Consider the following 25,359-nt stretch of genomic DNA (forward strand, 5'->3'; position numbering starts at 1 on the left):
GAGTCCATCCTGGGACTCAGGTTCTAGGGTGTAGAGTCTGACTTTGGTGCTTGGTCAGTTTTGAAGATTGGGAGGCCCTATGTCATGATTTCTTGAGATGCTAGAGGAACTCATATCCTTGCTGTTGTAGACTCCAGACATAACTTTGGCAGGGTTGCGGGTGTTCCCTATGAGATTTCCTTGGGTGGCACTTTTCCTGGTCAGAAGCGCCCTGATTGGGAGGGAGGACCATAACATATGCAGGACATGGAGTTCATCCCCTGTCTCTTTTTTGAGACCTGATTCTTTCTTGGCCTTTCGTGGGTAAGATGGATTGGGGGATACTTGTCTTTCTCCGGAGTCCAGATGGCTTTTGTAACTGTCACGACAATAGACTACAAAATCGGCCATGGAGAATGCTACACTGACTCGCTTCTCAAACTGACTTGGTGAGAGACCCAGGCGGCTACAGTATTTGGGGGAGCTGTGGATCCTCTTGGACCACTCATGACTACAACATCCAAGTGTAGATCAGGCGTGGTTTGGGGAGGAGGGGTTGCTATGACCTCAAAGCTTTGTGGCATCAGAGAAGCTGTCTTAACTGAAGCAGCAGTCCCTCTCTCATAACCTTTGATTCCTATGGCTTTAGGTAGGAAGCCAGGGAAGGGCTAAAAAGAGCCCTGAGCCTGATCAAGAACTCAGGTTGTCTATGTGTTAATTTCCACTTCCCCTTTCTAGAAAAATAGAAAAGAAAATGATGTACAGCATACCTTTTTTTTTTTTTTTTTTTTTTTTTAGGCCAACATTTCTCCAGAGATGGCAAGGTTTTCCTATTTCCACTGCAATTTCTAGAGATCTCAATAAACAGTGAGGCCCTGGGTATCATCAGCTCTCTGTCATGTTTGTCATCCTGTGGGTAACAGAGTCCTTGCTCAGCATCTTTTACCTATGGGTCAGTAATGACTAAGGGACGGGAAGTCCTTTTTCAAGGATAAATGTTAGAATATGTATGTATTATGCTGTCTGTGTCCTCATCTCCTCGTGTTAAGAAACACTATTCATAAGGGATTAGGGCTCTGTCTACCTGGCTTTACCTTGGACAGCTTTTCAAATGCTTCAAGAAGATTGATATTCTGCATGATAATTAACCCTTAAGGAAGAACCCATGAGAGCACTCCTTGTCATCTTAGTTAACTCTACCTGCTGTGGTAATGGGTATAGCCATGTTGACTACTTCTCATTAATCAGAGGAAAATGAACGGCTTATATGGATGGCCTGCAAGGCCCAATAGATCAGAACTGTGGATTGAGTTGCATTGCCCTCACAAGGACTATTGGATAAAGAAGGTGCAGTCCACATTGGCAACAGAGTATTCCTCAGCCATCAGAGAGGATGAACCCCTGGTACTTGCATTGACATGAATGTCACAGGATGCCAAATGAAAAAGGCAAGCAGACAAAGGGAAATATAATATGGCTTCTCTCATATGTGCCCCAGGATGAATACCATGGGCCTTAGTAGAAAGAAGGGGAAATGGAAGGGGAAGAAGTCACAGAAGGAGACAAACCAGAAGTGACTCAGTACTCTGAGGTTACAGAAAAGAAAGACATGCAGGAAATGAGGGAACTGGCTAATGGGTGTTGAGAAGTTGTGGAACATCTTAGAGTTTTAGGATGAACTCTAGGTCATATATGGAACTAAAGCATCGTGAATCCTTGTCAAAATCGAATGATGGATGATAGGCCTATTTCCTCAACAGAACAAAAAATTAAAATAAAAACAAACTGGCCCTTTCAAAAGCAGGTAAAGATAGACAGAGAAAACGAAAAATTATATTTATATTATCTTTACTTATGAAAATGGCATGGAATTTGTTTCCTATAATGTCCTTATCTGAATTGAGTCTTCATACTTGTAAATTACAGTCTACCTGCCTCCTCCATTTGTGGATTTGATGAGAAGAAACGACATTGACTTCATCAAATGTCTAGAAATGTTGACCAGAAAAATGATTGGGATCTGACCTTCTGTGTGTTGGGAGGTGTTGGATTACTGCTTCAAACGCTTTAGTCACTACTAGAGAGCTAAGGTTTTGTAGGGTTCCTGACTTAATATGTGTTCCCGATTTGATATGTGTCTTGGAATTTAGCCTTTTTCTCAGTGTTGGAATTTTATCCTTTTTCTCAGTGTTGGATTTGCTGGAATAATTGTGTAGATGTGTCATTTCGGTTATTTTTTTTTCCTTTCTATCAGTTGTCATATGATCTCATAATTTTATCTGTATGCTAGTCTCCCTGTTTAATCCAGGTAATGGCTATTCCCGTTTGTTAAAGTTTTCAAAACTGACAATTGAGTTCTCCAGATTTTTTTCTAGTGTTTTGTTTGTATTTCTTTTATTCCAATGATCATATATATTATCTCTCTTTTTCTGTTCACTTTGGATTCCATTTCATCTTTTTCTAGTTCCTTATGCCATCGGTTAGGTTGCTTTTATTTGGTGCTTTGAATTTTTTGAAATAAACGCATTTAGCCCTATATTCTTTCCCCAAAGAATGTTTTGGCATCATCTCATAAGTTTCTTTACTTTCCTTTGTTGAAAGTACTTTATGACTTTCCTTTTGATTGTCCTTCTTTAAGGCATTGATAGTTTGGGAGTGTTTGTGTTTTCCACCTATTAGTGTGTGGCTGTGTTTCCCATTCATAAGTGATTTCTTTACTTTTTCATATCTTTGTGGTCATAAGTATACAAGAAAGGATATGAATTCTCTTCTATTAATTATTACTGGGTTTTTACTTCAGCACAGGATCTGATAGACAATGTTAGGTCTGCCCTTGGGAAGAACTTCTCTTATGGTTCTCCGAGACACAATCTTATGCATGTTTCTCCTATGCTCAGGTGGTCTAGAGAGCCCATGATGACGTCTGTTATTCCTTCCCACCTATCCCTCTGCATGATTTGTCCTGAGCTAAAAGTGGATATCATCGTCCTCAAAATATTGGATTGTGGTCCCCAACTCCCTTCTGTTCTGGTAATATGCTTCCAACATTTAGATACAACCAAGTTGGTGGTGTATCTGTTGGCAATTCTTCCAAGTTTCTGAAGTTTTGATGCTCAATCAAGACAAAACACCTTCTGGTAATATTTTGTCTCTTGAAGGCATAAAATTTCTCTATCTGCCATAGGCACCAATGGATTGGTTCTCTTATCTTTGCCAATTGAACTACCTATGTTTTCCCAAATCCATAACTTCCAAGCTATTGTATCTTTATAGTCGAAGGATCTCCTATGGCTAACATAAGGTCGAGCTGGTTTTGTTTTGTTTGTTTGTCTGTTTGTTTGTTTTCTTGTTGGTCTTTTTTGCCTTTTTTTTTTTTCAATTTTCATCCTTCCAACAACGTGTTTATAGGAATAGGAGTATTTAGTCCTGAATACTTCAACTAATTATTGATGTGTACAGAGTTAACTTTCTCATTTTCGTTGTTTTTTTGACTTGGATTCTCAGTGCCTTTCCCACTTATGGTATTTTCCTTTGGGTTTGCTTCCTTCAGTGCGATTCCTCCCATCTTCCCCATCTTTTGTGTGTCTTATTTGTGTGTGTATGTGTGCGTGTGTATGTTGTCTGTGTGTTTCACATAACAATTATAATGAAATATCAGTAGTTAGATTTCTTTCCTTTATGGATAGCAATTCAATTTGATATGCCTTGAAAACCCACATTCCATCACTTTCAGCCACATTTCCTGCAAGGAATGTCCCATTAAGTCCTCTTTTATAAACACATATTCTCACTAACTTGCCTTCAAAAAAACACCAAATTTTAAGAGCCTGGTTAGAGTAGTATTGTTTGTCCCCTTTTCCCTTGCATATTCACATGCTCCTTGACTAGCATGAGAGAGCATAATCGTATGTTATTTGTCTTTCTGAGAGTGATAGATGTGACATAGCCCTATGCTTTCCACAATTATGCTCCATGAGGCAAGTGTAAAGAATTCATTCTTGCTTATGGCTGGGCAAGAGTCCGTGGTGCTTTTGGAGGACAGTGAGATGTTAGTAGTGTCTGGGAACTCCAGGCTTGTCTTTAGCCAGCAACACAACTAAAAGATTACTATATCAAGTGCAACATGGAGGAAATGGACCTGAAGCCTACAAAGTAAATGCCACAGCAAAAGATAAAAGAAGTTGCAGAGACTTTGGGAGAAGACTAGAGACGTGATTAGGGGAGACAGGGGATTGGTGCTTCAGAGGGCAGTGAGATAATCCAAAGAAAGAAGGCACAGGAGAGTGCACACTGGGAACCCCAAAGGAGCATGCATCCTTATGCCAGCAGAAAGTCTGAATGGCACGAGTTTTTGCTAACAAATGGTCTTGAGTCCGGAGTATTTAGATCATTAGAATTGGCAGACATCGACTCTAGAGAACACTGTGTTTATCATGGAGAGTACCTCAACAAGCAACCATGTGCAGACAGCCTGGAAAACATGATCAGAAACAATCAGAGGAGACACAGTGGGAAGAGGGTGGGTTCTGGCAGGGTATCCGTGAGAAACAGTGTTTATGGAGATGACTCGATGGGAGTACACGAAATTTTGGGCTCTCGTACCAGCAGCATGAAATGGAGGTACTGGCCAAAGACAGGATGGGGATGACATTAGCTGCCGAAACTGCAAACATGAAGTCCTGACCATGAAAAACAGGGGGTACTGCCATCCTCAGACCAAGTAGCTTTTTCCCAGAATAGAATCTCCCATAGGGGAATAGAAGAAAGCCCTGCCCACATGACTTCTCCTGACCACAGCATTCTATAGGTCTTCATTCTATTGTTTAGGTTGAAAGTCTCATTTCACTGGCACACCAGAGCCCACGATGCTAAACCTCACCATATTCATCCATACACCAAACACTCCAAATGACAGGCAAGTAGAGCCTCTTCAGATAACTGGTTTCAAGGATTGGGGACAGCCACAAAACAACAGCAGAGGGCATGCATGCTACACAAATCTGAGACTCCCACAAAGGCCAGACCTTGGGCACTCCATGATCTCGTCATCTTAAAGAATTTACTCTCAGGGTAGAAAACAGAAAGGACTTTTTGAATAAAGAGAAGAAGACAGAGACCTAGATCGAATGCAAAGATGGAAGAATCATTTGACAACAAGGAAAAAGAACAAGAAATGATCCTGTCTAGGCAATCAAAGTGAAACGTCTACATGGAACACACCCGGATATGCAGCCAGCATACTCACTGTACATCAGAAAAACACAGAAGACATCAGGGAGTCTCGAACCACAGAGATAAAAGTGATTTAAATAATAAAATGAGGAGTCCCTGATGAAAAGTTTGGAAACAAACGGGATGCAAAGGTCAGGAAGGTGGCAGAAGCAGAGGATCAAATTGGTAATCTAGAAGACAAATACTGGAAAATACAGAAGCAAATCCAGAGAGAGAAAAAGGAATGGTGGAACTCGACTATGAGCTTAGGGAAGTCATCAACTCCTCGGAAAGGAAAGAGGTGCCTAATTTAAGAGAACTAGGAGTGAGAGAGAAAAAAGAGTGCTGAACATGTCTTTGAGAAATCAGAGCTGAGAATGTCCCTCATCTGGGAGCAGAAACAGAGATCCAGATTCAGAGACACAGAAGTGTCCCATCTACGTCAACAGAAGCAGTGCATCACAAGACATAGTGTCATTCCCCCTGCAAAATATAGCAAGGGAGGAATTCTCTTAACCAAAATATGCTCGGGAGAATAGTTTGTCCATAGCCAAGTCACGGTCTTCAAGAAGACAAGATATACCCATTCTTGAATGAGGTTGCATAGAGCATGCAACACCAGCCCAAGGGAAAATCTGTATCCCCTGCATTCTGTACAATGACAGAGCACTGGTTCTTGTCTAGAAATAGGATGTATTAAGAAGACAAAGATTGGGTCCTGTGGTGTGTACATCAGTACAGAGGCCGCCTTCAGCTCAACTTATGAGCCCAGGGTCATGGAATCGACTCTGGTCTCAGGTTCCCTGCTCTGGGGCAAGTCAGCTTCACCCTCTCCAGCTCCATCCCCTATTGTGATCTCCCTGTCTGTCGGTCGTATACATGCATGCCGATATTTTGGCAAAAAACAAAAACAAATAAACAAACAAAAAACAGTGTACAAGTATTGACTGGGGCCAGAGGATGGTTTATTTAATTTGGATTTAGGTCCCTATAGAATGAAGCCAGGTACAGAGCAACTCCCACCATCCTGAAATGCCAGACCGTCACTCTGAGCTCCCCTGTTCATTCTGTTATTCTTTGTCCTCCTGTATCTCCTCACCAACCTGTAGCATTTGCTGTCTGTCCCGCTCTAGTGTCCCTTTGTTTTCACATTGTTCATCCTCTCCTGGTTCCATTAGAACATGCCCATTTTCCGAAAGAGGCACTTTTTGTTTATCGCATGAACAATTTGGGGGATGGTCATGAGAGGGTTAAGGCAGGCTTGTGCTGCCACATCTCCATTCAATTCCCCAGAGGGCAGCTGCACCAACCTGTGGGAATGCTCAAGGTTCTGCAACATTCAAATTCTCATCCTTGCTTCCTTTTGGAGATACATGTTGTCATCCTGAAATGTGCACGAAAGTCTTTAAAATGATTTTACTTGGGTTATGGTTCTCTTCCAACAAGCTCTGCGCTTGCTCCTGTGGACTCCAAGTACATGAGTCCGAACTGGGCCTCAAGTTCTCAGGTGTAGGGTCTGCCCTTGTGCTTGGTCACTTTTGAAGATTGGGAGACCGTTTTGGCACGGTGTCTGGAGACACTAGGTTTACTCGTTTCCTCACTGTTGAAGACTCCAGACATGTCTTTGGCATGGTTTTGGGTGTTCCCTGGGAATTTTACTTGATGGCACTTTTCCTGGTCAGAAGCTCCCTGATTGAGTGGGAGGACCATAGACATGTGCGGGGCGTGGAGTTCCACCCCTGAGTCATTGTTTGATGCCTGAATCTTTCTTGTCCTATCATGGGTAAGATGGAATGGTGGATTCTTGCCTTTCTCCGGTGTCCAGAGGCTGGTGGTGATAGTCATGACCAAAGACTACGAATTTGACCATGGAAAACATGACACCGATTCACTTCACAACTGCCTTCGTGAGAGATCCAGGCAGCTCCTGTGGTTAGGGAGGGCTTGGGATCCTCTAAGCCCACCCATGACCACTCCATCCTAGAGTAGTGACCAGGCGTGGGATGAAAAGGAGTGGTTGCTTTGAGTTCAAACCTTGGTGACATCACAGAAGTTGGATTCACTGAAACAGCAGTCCCTCTCTCATGACATTTGAGTCCTATGGCTTTAGGTACTAAGACCCGGGAAGGACAGAAAAAGAGCCCTCTTAGATTAGTCAAGAACTTAGGTTGTCTTGTGTGTTAATTTCCCACGTCCCCTTTGTATACAAAGAAATGAGAAATGATGTTAGATGTAGCTTCATTTAGACTAACATTTCTCCAGAGATGGCAAAGTTTTGCTATTTCCAATGCAATTTCTAGTGATCTCAAGAAACAGTGAGGCATCTTGGGTATTATCAGCTCTCAGAGGTATGTCATCATGTGGGTGATAGTCCTTTCCCAGCGTCTTTTCCTTAAGGGTCAGAAAAGACTGACCCATACAGAAAGTCCCTTCTCTATCATTTTACTGGTCAACATTTCTAGACATTTAAGGAAGACAATGTCGTGTCTTCTCATTGATTCCAGAAATGGAGGACTCAGTTAGACTCTAATTTCATGTCATTTTAATAAGTATAGATAATAAAATATAATTATTTCCTTTTCACTGTAGGTCTTCAACTGCTTTTGAAAGGGCCAGTTTTGTTGTTGTGGTTGTTTATTTGTTTGTTTTTTAAAATTGTTGATTTATTTTATTGTACATCCAAAACTAATATAACACTGTACATCAATTATATTTAAATAAAAACAACAAAAATAAAATGGGAAGGTATACAAGAATTTTTGGTACACAGTAATTTTTTTTAAATTTAAGTTACCAGTTTATTGTTTACTTTCTATTTTTTTTTTAATTTCTTTTCAGTCTGGCGGTATTTATTGTTTTTGCACTACACCAAGTGCTTGATGCAATCCATGCCCTCTCTAATACCCACCAGCTAGTATTCCCAATTACCCATCCCACACCCATTCAAAACCCTCAGATTGGTTTTCAGAGTACATAGTCTCTCATGGTTCACCTTCCCTTCCAATTTACCTCAATTCCCTTCTCTCCTACATCTCCCCTTGTTCTCCATGTTATTTGTGATGCTCCACAAATAAGTGAAACCATATATAATTGACTCTCTCTGCTTGATTGTCTCCAGCATAATCTCTTCCTGTCCTGTCCATGGTATTTCCATAGTTGTGTATTCATCCTTTCTGATGGAGGCATAATACTCCACAGTCTATATGGACCACATCTTCCTTATCCATTTGTCCATCTTGTTTCTTTCCACAGTTTGACAACCGTGGCCATTGCTGCTATAAACATTGTGGTACAAACGGGCCTTCTTTTCACAACATCTGTGCCATTGGGGTAAATACCAAATAGTTTAATGGCAGGGTAATAGGGATGCTCATTTTTAATTTCTTGAGGAATCTCCACACTGTTTTCCAAACTGGCTGCACCAACTTGTATTCCCACCAACAGTGTAAGAGGGTTCCCCTTTCTCCACATTCTCTCCAACACATGTTGATCCTGTGTTGCTAATTTGGGCCATTATAATTGGTGTAAGGTGGTATCTCAATGTGGTTTTCCTTTGAATCCCCCTGAGGGCTAGTGATGATGAACATTTTTTCATGTGTCCGATAGTCATTTGTAGGTCTTCTTTGGAGAAGTGTCTGTTCGTATATTCTGCCCATTTTTTTATATGATTGTCTGCTTTGTATATGTTGAGTTTGAGGAGTTCTTTATAGATCCTGGATATCAACCTTTTATCTGTATTCTCATTTGCAAATAGCTTCTCCCATTCCGTGGGTTGCCTCTTTGTTTGTTGACTGCTTCTTTTGCTGTGCAGAAGCTTTTGATTTTGATGAAGTCCCAAAAGTTCATGTTTACTTTTGTTTCCTTTACCTTTGGAGACATATCTTGAAAGAAGTTGCTGTGGCTGATATCGAAGAGATTACTGCCTATGTTTTCCTCTAGGATCTGATGGATTCCTGTCTCACCTTGAGGTCATTTATCCATTTTGAGCTTACCTCTGTGTAAGAGAATGGTCGAGTTTCATTCTTCTACAAATGGATGTCTAGTTTTCCCATCACCATTTATTTATTGAAGAGACTGTCTTTTTTCCACTGTATATTTTTTCCTGTTTTGACGAAGATTATTTGCCCATAGAGTTGAGGGTCTATATATGGGCTATCCTCTTTATTCCACTCGTCTATGTGTCCGTTTTTATGCCAGGACAATGCTGTTTTGGTGATCACAACTTTTTAGTAAATCTTGAGATAAGGTACGCAATGCCCCAGTTTTATGTTTGTTTTTCAACATTTCTTTGGAAATTCTGGGTCTCTTCTGTTTCTATACAAAATTTTAGGATTATTTGCTCCAGCTCCTTGAAAAATACCGGTGGAATTTTGATAGGAATGGCATTAAAACGATAGATTGCTCGAGGCATTATAGACATTTTGACAATGTTTTTTCTTCCAATGCGAGATCATGGAATGATCTTCCTTTTTTGTGTGTGTCTTCTTCAATTTCTTTAATGGGTGTTCTGTAGTTCCTCAAGTACAGCTCCTTTACCTTTTCAGTTAGGTTTATTCCCAGATATCTTATAGTTCTTGGTGCTATAGTAAATGGAATCGATTCTCTAATTTTCCTTTATGCATTTTCATTGTTAGTGTATAGAAAGCCACTGATTTCCATATATGACTTTGTATCCTGCCATGTAGCTAAATTTTTGTATGAGTTCTAGACATTTGGGGATAGAGTCTTTGGGGTTTTCCATATAAAGAATCATGTCATCTGCGAAGCGAGAAAGTTTGACTTCTTCATTGCCAATTTAAATACCTTTTATTTCTCTTTGTCTGATATCGGAAGATATAAAGGGGGAAAGAGCCACCAGAGTCGACTGATTGGAAAGTAATGCCCCAATACAAGAGTGCCCTCTGTCTTGGGACCACCATTAACTTGGACTCATGTTGAAAGCACTCAAAAACAGCAAAGGATCACGGGGTTAAAGGATCACTGACAGTTGAGGCGGCTAAGGACAGGGGCTTATGTCCCGGAACAAGTTTAGAATTTTCTGGTGCTGAGCTAGAGAGAGTGTGGCAGATTAACCAGCTCCTTGTTCCTGAGCCACCAGTGCACCTGAGGTGTGTTGTGTCCAGTTTCTTTAAGGGGTGGGAGCCACACCATAAAGCAAATTGCCGAGCCTTGCCTGAGACACGTGCACCCCTCACCTTCCCCTGCCTGAAGGCCCAGCTTGGTGCTCTTAAACCCTTGACATACTATCAGAGCCTGAGAGGCGCCTGTGATCCACACCCTCCCCTATGAAAGGTGTCACATGCCCGGCGCTCTTAGACCCGGAAAGACAAGGTGCTCCAAGCCCAGGCCAGTGGGAAAATCTCAGTGTGCAATCACTTCTTGGAACCACTCTGGTGGTCTGGAGCTGGCCACACTGCTGCTGTGGTTTTCAGTACAAGCAAAAGATCCTGCATCCCCTGGGACCGTATCTCAATATAAGCTCTGCCATTGGTCAAAAGGGAATTTATATGTGCCCTTCAGAACCTACAGAGGAGCAGATAGAGGTTTCTCTCTGTCAGGGAGGTCAGGCTGCAGTTTAATTTCCTCTAAAACTCCAAGAACCATCAAAAGCTGTCAAGGTGAGAGAGAAAAAGTGAACAAATACAAAAACAAAAACAAAAGCCTGAAAAAACCGGTTTCCTCAGAGCCCACCCCCATGAGCGGGGAGGGAGGACTTAAATCAGGTAACATCATTGACTGAAAACCCACGTGGCAAGCCCCTCCCTCAGAAATAAAACCAGCAAAGTAAAAAATTAAAAGACTACAAGAGAACAACCACCACTATTTCATAGATACAACTTTAATTTTAATTCATTCCCAATATTCTGGTTTTTTATATAGATTTTTTAAGTAAATTTTTTATTTTCAGCTTAACAGTATTCATTATTTTTACACAACACCCAGTGCCCCATGCAATCCATTCCCTCTATAATAGCCACCACTTGGTAGCCAGACCGCCCACACCCCTGCCCCTGCAAAATCCTCAGATTGATTTTCAGAGTCCATAGTCTCTCATGGTTCACCTCCCCTTCCAATATCCTCCATCTCCCTTCTCCTCTCCATCTCCCCATGTCCTCCATGATATATGTGATGCTCCACAAAGAAGTCAAACCATAGGATGATTGACTCTCTCTGCTTGACTTGATTCATTCAGCATAATCTCTTCCAGTCCCGTCTCTATAGCTACAAAAGTTGAGTATTCATACTTTCTGATGGAGGCATAATAGTCCATAGAGTATATGGACCACATCTTCCTTATCCATTCGTCCATGGAAGGGCATCTTGGTTCTTTCCACAATTGGGCGACCGTGGCCAATGCTGCTATAAACATTGGGGTAGAAATGGCCCTTATTTTCACTACATCTGTATCTTTGGGGTAAATACCCAGTATCGCAATTGCAGGGTAATAGGGAAGCTCTATTTTTAATTTCGTGAGGAATCTCCATACTGTTCTCCAAAGAGGCTGCATCAACTTGCATTCCCACCAACAGTGGAAGAGGGTTTCCCTTTTTCCACATCCTTTCCAACACATGTTGTTTCCTGTCTTGCTAATTTTTGCCATTCTAACTGGTGTAAGGTGATATCTCAATGTGGTTTTCATTTGAATCTCCCTGAACGTGTGCAACCACGCTTCTCTCTCAGATCTCAAATACCCAACATAACCCTACACCTAAAGGAGATGGAGAAAGAACAACAAAGAAAGCCTAAACCCAGCAGAAGAGGAATAATAAAGATCAGAGCAGAAATCAATGAAATAGAAACAAATAAACAAACAAATAAAAACCACAAAAAACCAACAACAACAACAAAAAACAATAGAACAAATCAATGAAACTAGGAGCTGGTTCTTTGAAAGAATTAATAAGATTGATAAAACCCTTTCCACACTTATCAAAAAGAAAAGAGAAAGAACCCAAATAAATAAATTAATGAATGAAAGAGGAGAGATCACAACCAACACCAAAGAAATACAAACAATTATAAGAACATACTATGAGCAACTCTTCGCCAACAAATTCAACAATCTTGAAGAAATGGATACATTCCTAGAGACATATAAACTACCACAACTGAACCAGGAAGAAATAGGAAACCTGAACAGACCCATAACTAGTACGGAGATTGAAACCGTCATCAAAAATCTCCAAACAAACAAAAGCCCCGGGCCAGATGGCTTCCGAGGGAAATTCTACCAAACATTTAAAGAAGAATTAATTCCTATTCTCATGATACTGTTCCAAAAAAATAGAAATGGAAGGAAAACTTCCAAACTCATTTTATGAGGCCAGCATCACCTTGATCCCAAAACCAGACAAGGATCCCATCAAAAAAGAGAACAGCAAACCAATATCCTTGATAAACACAGATGCGAAAATTCTCACCAAAATACTAGCCAATAGGATTCAACAGTACATTAAAAGGATTATTCAACACGACCAAGTGGGATTTATTCCAGGGCTACAAGGTTGGTTCAACATATGCAAATCAATCAATGTGATACAACGCATTAATAAAAGAAAGAACAAGAACCACATGATACTCTCCATAGATGCTGAAAAAGCATTTGGCAAAGTGCAGTGTCCCTTCCTGATTAAAACTCTTCTAAGTGTAGGGATAGAGGGCACATATTATCAATATTATCAAAGCCATCTATGAAAAACCCACTGCAAATATCATTCTCAATGGAGAAAAATGGAATACTTTTCCGCTGAGGTCAGGAACACGGCAGGGATGTCCGTTATCACCACTGCTATTCAACATCGTACTAGAAGTCCTAGCCTCAGCAATCAGACAACAAAAAGAAATTAAGGGCATCCAAATTTTGCCAAATTGGCAAAAGAGAAGTCAAACTATCCCTGCTTGCAGAGGATATGAGACTGTATGTGGAAAACTTAAAGGACTCCAATCCAAATCTGCTATAACTTGTATAGGAATTCTGTAAAGTGTCAGAATATAAAATCAATGCACAGAAATTGTTTGCATTTTTTTAAACCAACAAGACTGAAGAAATAGAAATTAAGGAGTGAATCCCATTTACAATTGCACTCAAAACCCTAAGATACCTAGGAATAAACCTAACCAAAGAGACAAAGAATCTATACTCAGAAAACTCCAAAGTGAGTACTCATGAAAGAAATTGAAGAAGACACACAAAGAAATGGAAAAATGTTCCATGCTCCCCTATTGGAAGAACAAATATTGTGAAAATGTCTATGCTACCTAAAGCAATCTACACATTTAATGCAATCCCTATCAAAATCTCGTCCATTTTTTTCAAAGAAATGGGACAAATCATCCTAAAATATATATGGAACCAGAAAATACCTCGAATAGCCAGAGGAATATTGAAAGAGAAAGCCAAAGTTGTTGGCATCACAATTCCAGACTTCATGCTCTATTACAAAGTTGTCATCATCAAGATGGTAGGGAACTGTCCCCAAAACACACATAGATCAATGGAACAGAATAGAGAGCCCAGAAATACACCCTCCACTCTATGGTCAACTAATCGTCAACAAAGCAGGAAGGAATGTCCTATGGAAAAGAGACAGCCTCTTCAACAAATGGTGTTGGGAAAATTGAACAGCCACATGCAGAAAAATGAAGTTGGACCATTTCCTTACACCATACATGAAAATAGACTGGAAATGGATGAAGAAGCATAATGTGAGTAAGGAATCCATCAAAATCCTTGAGGAGAGAACAGGAAGCAAACTCTTTGACCTCACCAGCAGCAACTTCTTCATAGGAACATCACCAAAAGCAAGGGAAGCAAGGGCAAGAATGAACTCTTGGGATTTCATCAGATCAAAAAGCTTTTGCCCAGCAAAGGAAACAGTTAACAAAGCCAAAAGATGACTGTCAGAAGTTATCTGGGAGAAGATATTTGCAAATGACATACCAGATAAAGGGCCAGTATCTATCCAAAATCTATAAAGATCTTATCAAACTCAACACCCTAAGAACAAATAATCGAATGAAGAAATGGGCAGAGGACATGAACAGACATTTCTGCAAAGAATACATCCAAATGGCCAACAGACACATGAAAAAATGCTCCACATCACTCGGCATCAGGGAAATACAAATCAAAACCAGAATGAGATACCACCTCACACCTTTCAGAATGGCTAAAATGAACAAGTCAGTCAATGACAGATGCTGGCGAGGATGTGGAGAAAGGGCAACCCTCCTACACTGTACGTGGGAATGCAAGCTGGTGCAACCACTCTGGAAAACAGCGTGGAGGTGCCTCAAAAAGCTGAAAATAGAACTAGTTTATGACCCAGTGATTGCAGTACTGGGTATATACCCTAAAGATACAAACGTGGCATTCTGAAGGGGCACATGCACCCAAATGTTTATAGCAGCAATGTCCACAATAGTTAAACTATGGAAAGAACCTAAATGTCCTTCAATAGATGAATCAATAAATAAGATGTGGTATATATGTACAAAGGGATACTATGCAGCCATCAAAAGAAATGAAATCCTGCTATTTGTGATGACATGGATGGAACTAGAGGGTATTATGCTTGGCGAAATAAATCAATCTGAGAAAGACAACTATCCTATGATCTCCCTGATATGATGAAGTGGAGATGCAACATAGGCAGTTTCGGGCGTACGAAAAGAAAAATAAAAGAAGATGGGATTGGGAGGGAGACAAACCATAAAAGACTGAATCTCACAAAACAGACTGAGGGTTGCTGGGGGGAGGTGTGTTGGGAGAGGATGGTGGGGGTATGGACATTGGGGAGGGCAGGTGCTATGGTGAGTGATGGTGAGTGCTGTGAAATGTGTAAACCTGGTGATTCACAGACCTGTACCCCTAGGGATAAAAACACATTATATGTTTATAAAAAATTTAAAAAAAAATAATTTAAAAAATCCATTAAAGAAAAAACACATATTGCAAGCCCAGAGCTAATCTCATATTCAACCATAAAAGTTTGAAAGTTTTCCCCTTAAAGATCAGAAAAAAGACAAGTGTGTCCACTTTCACTACTCTCATTTGACATAGTACTGGATGTCCTAGCCAGAGAAACAAGGAACACAAAGAAATAAGAGACTCCAAATAAAAAAAAAAAAAAAGGAAGAATTAAAATTTTCTTTTTTTGGATAACATGAACTTACATGTAAAAAAATCCTAAAATCTTCATAAAAATTTTTGAATAAACAAATTTAGTAAAGCTGCCAAATACAAGATCAATATATAGAAGACAAGAATTTTGTTTTGTTTCGTTTTTTTAATAGTTTTTCATGTCAACCTTGCTCAGTGATCACGCTAATCTTCTCTGCATCATTCCAATTTTAGTATATGTGCTGCCAAAGTAAGCACAAGACAGGAGCATTTTAACACTCTAATGATGAACTATCTGAAAAAATAAAGAAAACAATCTAATTCACACTAGCATCAAAACTAATATAATACTTAGGATAAGATTTAACTAAGAATATGAAAGATCTGTACCCCATAATCTATGACATTGATAAAGAAATTGAAGGAGACACAAATGGAAAGTGAGCTCATATTTATGAATGGTAAGAATTAACATTGTTAAAATGTCCATACTACTGAAAACCATCTGTAAATTCAATTCCTATCAAAAATCCAATGTTAGGGGCACCTGGGTGGCTCAGTGGGTTAAGCTGCTGCCTACGGCTCAGGTCATGATCCCAGGGTCCTGGGATCGAGCCCCGCATCAGCCTCTCTGCTCAGCAGGAAGCTGCTGCCTCTTCTCTCTCTGCCTGCCTCTCTGCCTGCTTGTCATCTCTCTCTCTCAAATAAATAAATAAATAATCTTTTAAAAAATCCAATATTGTGTTTTTACAGAAGTAAGTAAAGAATCCTAAAATTTATATGAGACCATAAAAGACAACAAATAATCAAAGCAGTTCTGAGAAAGAAAGAAGAAGCGAAATTACACTCTTGATTTGAAACTATACTACAAAGCCCTCATGCTCAAAACAATAAAGTATACTGGCATAAAAACAGACCAATAAACAAGTAGAACAGAATTGAGAGTCCAGAAATAAATCCTTTCATACACTCACCTAATATCTGACAGGGGCCAACATATGTAATGGGTAAAGATAGTCTGTTCAGTAAATGATATTTAAAACTGAATAGTCACATAAACAGTATGAAACTGGAACCTTATATCACTCATAAATCTTAACTTGAAATAGATTAAAGACTTAAATGTGATGCATGAAACTAAATCTCCTAAAGGAAAACATAGGAAAAATTCTCCTTGACATTGGTCTTGCCAATAGTTTTTTGGATACCAGACAAAAAACACAAGCAAAAATAAATAAATGGTATTACATCAAACTAAATTTTCTGCAGGGAATGAAACCACAAGGGAATGAAAACATAATCCACAGAATGAAAGAAAATACTTACAAAACTTATATCTGAAAAGAGGTTAATAACTAACAGATACAAAAAGAAAAAAATAAATAATTAAAAAAATAGCAAAAGGATCTCAATAGACTTTTTTTTTCAAAAAAGTTATATAAATGACCAACAGGAGCATTAAAAAGTGCTCAACGTAAAAAACTCAGGGCAAAATCATTATGTTGTTGTTTTTGTTTACCTCTGAAAAACACTGCAAGATATTACTACCTATTAGAATATATACTACCAAAAAATTAAAACTAACAAATTTTGGTAAATATTGGGGAAAATGGGGAACTTATGCACTGTGATAGGGATATAAATTTGTATGGAAAACAGTATGGAGACTATTCATATTATTAAAAGTAAAATTACCATATGATTCAGTAATCCCACTTCTAGGGATATAGCTAAAGGAAACGAAGTCACTATTCGAAGACATCTCTGCACTCTTATGTTCATTATAAAATTATTAACTCTAAGCAAGAGATGGAAATAACTTCAGTATCCATTAATGGATGAATGAATAAAATAAGTATGGTAAATATATACTATGGAATACTACTTAACCATGAAAAATTAAGAAATACTGCCATTTACAATACCATGGATGGATCTTGAAGGTATTATACTAAGTGAAATATTTCAAAGATTTTATATATTTTTTAATTTATGTATTACGATATCCCTTACATACAGAATCTGAAGAAAAAGCAAACTAATGGAAACTTAGAGTTGAGTTGACAAGGGGTGAACCTGGGGTGGAATAAAGTGGTCAAAGGGTACAAACTTGCAACTATAATAGGAAAAAGTTCTGGGGATCTAATGTGCAGCATGATGATCATAGTTAATAAAATATACAGACATTTTTTATTGTGCTTCCCTTTATTAAATTTTGCATATATCACATTCTTACAAGTTGAAAGTTTATAGCAATCTTGTATAAAATAGGTCTGCTGCCACCATTTTTCTAACACCATTTGTTCATTTTGTGTCTCTCTGTCACATGTTGGTAATTCTTGCAATATTTCAAGTTTTTTCATTATTATTGTATTTGTTATGGTGATCTGTGATCAGTATTTATGACCCACTGAAAACTCAGAACTAGTTTACTTAAGGTATATACATTGTTTTTCTTTAAAGACATAATGCTTTTGAACAGTACAGTATAGTGTTTATTTTTTATATGCACTGGGAAACATAATTATTTATTTGCACTGAGAAACCAAAAAATAATAATAATGATTTGACTTAGTTTATTGAAATAATCACTTTATTGAGGTGGTCTGGAACAAAACCCACAAGACCTCTGAAGTTTATCTCTATGTATGTATATATATATGTATATATGTATATATATGTATATAGTACATATACATAAAAGTTGCTAAGAGAGTAGATCTTAAAATTCCTTACAATACATGCATAAAAAACAGAGGCAACTATATGAGATAGTAGATGTATTAACATTTTTATGTAGATTATATTGCAATGCAGATGTATACCAATTTATCAAATGGTACAAAATTTACACAATGTTAAAAGTTTGCAGTGTTATAAGAAATCATTTCTTAAATTTACAAATTATAATATGTCAATTATTTTTCAATAAAGCTGGAAATAACCTTTTGTAGAATTAATCTATTTTTCAAAAGAGGAAGTAAGGAAGTAGAAACTGCAACTAACTCTGAAATAATAGAATACAAAATCCATTTTAGTTATATACACTGTGACAAACACTATTAGTTAGTTTACAATGAAGGAATACTTATGAAGCATGAAGGATGGTCTATAAATAAGGCTGAAAGAGCTCAGTTTTAAGGTTTAAATTTAAAATCTTCTTTTGAAATACTAAACTGACCACCCAGTTTTCCAAACATAAATGTCTTAACTACATGAATTTATTTCATACAACTCTATAATCTAGTTTCATAAGAAAGCACCATGCAAATTTTGAATAAGACAGACTTGCTTAAGTTTCTTTATGTTCAACAGTAAAGGATACTTCCCTAAAAATAAATAGAAGAAAAATCAGCATAATTATCATGATAATTATTATTCATAATAAGATTCATATTGAATTAAGGAATATATAGCCTCAGAGGGGGTAAAGTAAAATGAAATTTATTTTGGTAAATGTGTCTATGAATAGTCAATACAATGCCTCAATATAAATAAATATTATCATTTTGAACAATTTAATTACTATTATTAGAATTATTATAAGTATAAAAATAGCTATCATTTTAGCATGGAATATGAGACTCTCATGCTCCATGCTTCATTACATCCACACAACAATTCTGCATAATAGTATTATCATCACCATTTCATGGGTGAAAAAACTGTGGCTAACACATTTAGATAACTGGTTTATGATTACATGGCTAGTAAAGATGCATCACACTAATTTAGGCTTTATGATTTCAGAATTGTACTCTTTCCACTGCACATTCTATTACTCTGTAAATACTTGGCCTGTTTTCATTTAGTTCTTTAATTTTATTCATGTGGTGATGGCTTAAAGCTTCATTTAAAGGAAGCTTAAAAAAATTCATTTAACCAAAAGCTCCCAAGAATTAAAAATGTCATGGAGCTAATGTAGACATGGATATCATTAGTTAATGGGTAACCATATATTTTCCACTCTAGTGAGATAAAAATCAGAGTGTTTTTCTAAGTTTTAGTCTCTGAGTATTAAAAAGGACTTTGTTAAAATAGAAATATTTAGACAAAGGTCATCAAAAGTCTGCATCAGGTCACCTTAAGATAAATATTAGAAAACTGAGGAAACAAATGGAGATTCGAACACTGAGCTATGATATAATGAATGGTTTAAAGTATTTAGTAGAATATAGAAAAGCCCTTTAAAGCCTGGTCTTAGCCTAGCATTGCAGCTTCTGGGATATCTGTCTATCTATCATCTATCTATCTATCTATTTAGATATAAATTTGAAAATTTTTTAACTTAAAGATTCTGAAAAATAGAACATAATCAGCACCATAGAAGATCTGTTTATGATAACAACCTAGCCCCTTCTCCCAGTTTGTTAATATTCTCTCTTATTTAATGTAACATTGTGCAAATAGACCACTGCTGATCTGCCATTATGAATGAAATAACTATAATCATCTGTTTTCATATCCTGGTGAAAATATTTATTTAATTCAATGTTGTATTTCCAGGAATGGACATATTTTTTTTTATAATTTTTAAGTCTTCTAAATATTGTCCAACCTACCTCAAATGTTTTTATTATGGGCACTGTCATTCTTTCACATTCTTGCAAGACATTTTTACTGTTTCCCAATATGGTAAGTGTGTAATCGTATGCCATTCTAGGTTTTAATTTATTTTTAATTTAATTTAATTTAATTCCAGATTTATAATAAAGATAAACAGTTTTTACCTAGGAGTGGCCATTTGGATTACCTTTTCTGTAAAGTACATGCTCCAATCTTTTGATATCTTAACATTGTGTCATACTGACTTCTTTAATAATAGATTTCCTGAATGAACTTTTAGCTGTGTAGGTCTTCTCTATTTTATTTTGAACTTGCTTTCATTTCAAAAACTTTATATTTATTTTCATAATCTGCTTTTATTTTGCTTTGTCTATTATCTATCTATTTATTTATTTATTTATTTGCAAGCAAGAGAGAGCGAGCGAGTGAGAGTGCAGGGAGGGATAGAAAAAGAAGGGAAAAGAATCTTAAGCAGGCTCCAGGCTCAGCACAGAGCCCAACTCTGGGCTCTATTTCACAACCCTGACATCATGACCTGAGCCAAAATGAAAGAAATAAAATAAAATTAAGGTGTTAAAAAAAAAGGAAAAAGAATTGGAGGTTTAATTAAGTGAGCCACCCAGGCACCCCTGTGGTATCTTAAATTGGCTGTCATATCTTTAAAGTTCTAGAGTATCCATTTGGTTAATTTATAAAATCTTTCTCAATATCATTTTTTAGTTTCAGTTTTTTGTTCAATTTGCTTCCCCTCTCATTTCTTTGAGCAGAGTACTCAAGCCATTTTACAATATTTATTGATCATTTTAATATCATACTTAATCCCATTTTGTCTATCAAATCTTGTTAATGGTTTTTCTTTGTGTGCTTTGTTACATTTTGGTATGTTCAAGACATTATATTTGAAACTCTTATTGAGTAGGGATAATTAAGAGCTATAATAATGGTATGGTCCTCCTTGGCAGGATTTTCTCTTATATCTGAGACTCTACAAGACAATCATACTCCAAATTCAGTGGTTGACTTTCTCAGTTTACACAGAAGGCAAGGTAGGCTCTAGTCTTATTTCTGCTTCTCCTTGTGCTTTGGGGATCTCAACTTAAATTTGGGTTGTACCAAAGTCCTCAAATTTGATTGCTGCTGGATTATGAATTTTGTTTCTCTAGTATCAAGAGTCTATTAACAACACAGCTCAGTGTGTTTTAGCAGTTTCAAATGCTCTCATAGCTAAAATGGCTTCAGGGCATATATCTCTAGGCTCTCATTGTATTTCGTATTTTGGCCCAGTAATCCCACACTTAATTTTTATAATCATTCTGATATTTTTAACTTTAAAAGCTATTTTGTCTGGATTTTTAAGTTGTCTTAAGTAGGAGTTTTTAGATCACCATTACTAGAAGCAACAACAAATATACATGAAAATATCTGCAGTAGTTTATCACATCTTTATGGCTTTGAACTTCCATAAGCTGAGGCATCCTTCTCTAATCACTTAGGCAAACTCCAAGTTACCCTTTAAAACAACACAAGAATTGCTTCATTTAAGAACATGTTCAGGGATGACTCTTCCCCACTGTCCTTACCAACATTCCCACACACTCTTTGCTACCCACACCTTGTTTATGAACTTTCATTAGGTATATCAGAGGGACCAGAATTTTGCTCTATTGTATTTTTGTCCTTTAGAGCTTTAATTAAATATGAATTCCATAGAAAGTCTGTCCCTTTTCTTTCAAACCTGGGTTAGTTATTTCTTCTCATTCTTTGTCAGAAGTTACTTTATTAGAGAAACTTACAGCTGTATTGTGACTTTGGAGCCTTTACAGTTTTTTGACTGGAAAAATCACCCATCCCTGAGATTTTTACGCAGCTTCCTGGCTGATATTATTCAGAAATCTGTTCAAAACAGACTTTTTCAGAGAGGCCCTTTCGGACCACTCAGTTACAAAACCTCTTCTCAATCACTGCTCTTATTAAAATGTGCTTATTTAGTTCAAATATGCATCACTATTAAAGAAAAACCAGTACGATTTTTTTCTTTTTAAAGTTGGCTTACCTATTATCTATCTCTCCCATTAAAATGATTCCTCAGGGGGGCACCTGGGTGGCTCAGTGGGTTAAGCCGCTGCCTTCGGCTCAGGTCATGATCTCAGAGTCCTGGGATCGAGTCTCACATCGGGCTCTCTGCTCAGCAGGGAGCCTGCTTCCTCCTCTCTCTCTCTGCCTGCCTCTCTGCCTACTCTCTCTGTCAAATAAATAATTAAAATCTTGAAAAAAAAAAGGTAGAACTCTTAAAAAAAAAATGATTCCTCTGGGATGGGGTTTTGTTGTGCTCATCTTAGGCCAGGCCCTCAATAAATTGTCTCTGAATGATTGAATTGTTTGACTCCCTTGCTAGATTCTCAACTTCATGAGGCCAAGGATTGTTCTATTCAGTCCTTTATCCTCAATGTCTGTTATATTGCAGTCACTTATATGACTAATGGGAAAAATCACAGAAAGAAAGAGTTAAAACTACAGAAATACCCCGTAGGTTCAATAACACAAAGCTTTCTAAAATTATTTAGCCCAGGAATTGAATACTGGCTGCACTTTTTATTTTTTTAATGGTTTTGAATTTAATTTAAATGGAAATACTTGAATGGTAGAATAATAAAAAAAATTATAAAAGCAACTTGCTCCTTAAAGTAAGAATTATATAGGGCATCTCTTCTAGAAGCAAAATTTTCAAATGTCAAACATCTGAAAGCATAGAAGGAGAAGTAAGAGTGTGAATTGTACTTCAATGCTCTTTTCTTTATATTCAGCAAACAGCTTCATTCACACCTTTCCAATTTTTTTCAACTCTTTTGACAAAGCCTTCAGAGGAGTTACTGCTGATGACAACCATCACAGCCTAACAGGAGAAATTTTATGAAGAAAAATAATAGCGTGTTTTTCCCAAATTGTTAAGGATATGGTGAAGCTCTGTCGGATTCAAAGGAGGAATGTGCAATTCCATGCTATATATAATAATAACTTATTTTAATAATGGCTTTGCAATTTTTCAGATATATCCATTAACTGAAAGCACTATCAAATAAACAAAAGCAAACAAATTAACAGGGGTTCGAGACAGGAATTATCTAATCTAAAAATAGCACATGTTCACAGAATACACAACACATATCCCAAGTACTACTATAGGTTTCAAGTAATAGTCAAAACAATAGTAAACATGATTCAGACCCTACCAGACGAATCATAAATGGGATCTTAACTGTAAATCCTTATCTTTAGATCAAAGCGGGTAATTGGGTGCTGAAGATACATTATAGAACTAATATGTTATAGAACTCCTCTGAAATGAGTCATTTATTCTATCACTTTTCCTGCACAGCTGCTGACCCATGTTTTGGTTCCTGGATATAGCTGCTACCCTGTCATACTTCTTTAAAGCACATATATCGATAACTCTACTCACTCCTCCATTCCTCTGTGACTGTCACTGTGTTAAAATGTGGAGTCAGCTGACTCACTTGTGGTGGTAATAAAGTAGATGAGTTTGCAAAGTATTTTGTTATTTCTAAAAATGCAAAAACCAAATTACATTGAAATCATAAGCGGTGTTTCAGGGAGAGCTGTAGGATGTGGTTTCTTGTGTAATCCACAGAGATTAGCTCCAACACATATTTAAACTCTCCTCTAGGAGCAACCTTAGTGGTAAAGCAAGAAGATAAACAGATGTATACACACCCTGGCACAAAAGTATCACTTATGTTTGGCTTCCTAGTCTCCTCGTGCTACTTATTTATCTTAACGTCTCTCTGAAATCAGGGAACACAGAATCTCAATCAGTTGATATTTTTCTACTGAATTACCCAATAGTCTGATCATACCCCTAAGACTTTTTAAAATTATTTCACTCATAATCCCAAATCTGCTTTGCCTCCTCAGCTCAGTACACTGTAATTTGATTTCAAAATGAGGACGGTTGTCAGTAATGCCACATTCATTAATCTATTTTACAATTCCATGTACTTAGAACTATGAAAATATGTTAATAACATCCATTCCAATAAGCCACCCTACATTTATTATCATGAAACAAGACCTCAAGAAAGAGAATTCAAAATCATCCATGTATTTGCAATTTATTGCAATAAAGCCTTTATCAATAGACTTCCCTGTGCACATGGTGGTCAAATTACTGGTGAAAACCAGCCAGATCTATTACAAGCTTTCTCATGGCTTCTAGGTAATCCAAGTGAGCCTTTATTGATACTGGGAAGGGATAAAGCAGGGAAGGGATAAACAGTGATGTAAGAATTTGCTGGACAAAAGTAATGACTCTCATTACAGAGTGAGTATTTTAAAGCAAAAGAGCCTGTTGGGAATATTCTTTTACAAAATAGTGTTTCTTTTATTAACTTTTTAAAATTCAATTAGTTAACATATAGTGTACCATTAGTTTCAAATGTAGATTTCAGTTATTCATCCATAGCATATAATAGCTAATGCTCAGTACTTACTGTTATAGCTTCTTGAAAGCAGAATTTTAACCCACTGAGCCACCCAGGCGCCCTTGAAAGCAGACTTTTAGATCATATTTTCTGATTACTTCCATGAAGTACAACACTTTCCTGCTAGCAACCTTCAAAACATACTGTTTGTTAGAGGAATTTCTTTAATAATAAATAAATAGGAATTTATTTAAATTTATAAATATATAAAATAAATAAAAATTTATTTAAATTTTTTAAAATATTGCACACTGTTTTATTGTTCATAAATAAGGTGATGATATTATAGCCATTAGTTGGTAGCACTGATATATCACTTTCTTTTTACTTCTCAGTGCATTCTCTTTACACAAAATAGATATATATTTTAAAAGAATCTGAATCTGTGGCAAACTTTTAAAAACCCTATACAGTAAAGTTTATCATTTTAAGTAATCTCAATTATCTTCCTCAATTGTGATAGTATATCCTTCTATCTAGGCCAGATATTGTATGAGGGATTTGAAGAGACATACTTTTCTAAATTTCACTTTTCTCATCTGCAAAATGCTGATCATGATCCTACAATAAAATACACTTACTATTTTTTGATGAAAATTTATTTATTTATTTTAAGATTTTATTTATTTATCAGAGAAATTGGGCGAGAGAGCAAGCACAGGCAGACAGAATGGCAGGCAGAGGCAGAGGGAGAAGCAGGCTCCCGGCCGAGCAAGGAGCCCAATGTGGGACTCGATCCCAGGATGCTGGGATCATGACCTGAGCCAAAGGCAGCTGCTTAACCAACTGAGCCGCCCAGGCATCCCTTTTGATGAAAATTTAATCTGTATAAACAATATATTTGCTGTAATGCGTGGTTCATGTAAAACATCTTATTTAATTATAAGCAACAACAGTATTAGAAATTAAGTAAATGTGTCTATAATATTTAAAGTTTTAACACATAATTCCAGTGCTTTGCCTTATTTTCTCAAATCCCTT

Source organism: Mustela nivalis, assembly GCF_964662115.1.
Source record: "Mustela nivalis genome assembly, chromosome: 3".
Taxonomy (NCBI): domain Eukaryota; kingdom Metazoa; phylum Chordata; class Mammalia; order Carnivora; family Mustelidae; genus Mustela; species Mustela nivalis.